The sequence below is a fragment of the Dama dama genome, chromosome X (assembly GCF_033118175.1).
Source record: "Dama dama isolate Ldn47 chromosome X, ASM3311817v1, whole genome shotgun sequence".
Lineage (NCBI taxonomy): Eukaryota > Metazoa > Chordata > Mammalia > Artiodactyla > Cervidae > Dama > Dama dama.
Genome location: NC_083714.1, coordinates 70,210,049 through 70,210,749, shown reverse-complemented (window position 1 = coordinate 70,210,749; position 701 = coordinate 70,210,049). Strand labels below are relative to the sequence as shown.

The window sequence follows — 701 nt, the reverse complement described above, 5'->3', positions numbered from 1 at the left end:
CCACTGAACAGAAGAGGCACCCCAGGTCAAACTTGACCATAATTCTAGCTGCTCCATCTCCAGCCTCATCTCTCACCAACTGGTAGCACACCCTGGGGAAATATATGACCCATGTTCACTTCAGATCCAGCTTTCCCACCAAAGAAACTGTGAACAGACTGTATATGGACACTCCCACACAAGGATACCACATCAAGATCATCATAGGGTGCTCACTGTGGCAGCACATATACCAAAATTGGAACAATATAGATTAGCATGGCCCCTGTGCAAGAATGACATGCAAATTAATGAAGCATTCCATGTTTTTTATTTGAAGAATATCGTCAAAATGACTATACAGTCCAGAGCAATCTACAGATTCAATGCAATCCAAATCAAATTACCAATGACATTTTATAAAGAATCAGCATTTAAAAATTGAAAATTTGTATGGAAACACAAAAGACCATGAATAGCCAAAGCAATCTTGAGAAAGAAAAACAGAACTGGAGAAATCAGTCTCCCTGACTTCAGACTATAGTTAGTACAAATCTACAGTAATCAATACAGTATAGTCCTGGCACAAAATGGAAATACAGATCAATAGAACATGATAGAAAGCACAGAGATAAACCCACACACCTATAGTTACCTAATCTGTGACAAAGGAGGCAAGAATACATGGTGAAGAAAAGGCAGTATCTCCAATAATGTGTGCT

The 701-nt window shown here is 38.8% G+C and overlaps 1 non-coding gene across 1 annotated transcript; it reads left to right on the top strand.

The window, feature by feature from the left end:
• The first annotated feature begins 208 nt into the window (after positions 1-208).
• Positions 209-310, top strand: LOC133053269 (U6 spliceosomal RNA). Its single transcript, XR_009692200.1, has one exon. It is a non-coding gene; the product is annotated as a U6 spliceosomal RNA (small nuclear RNA).
• The last annotated feature ends 391 nt before the right edge of the window (positions 311-701 follow it).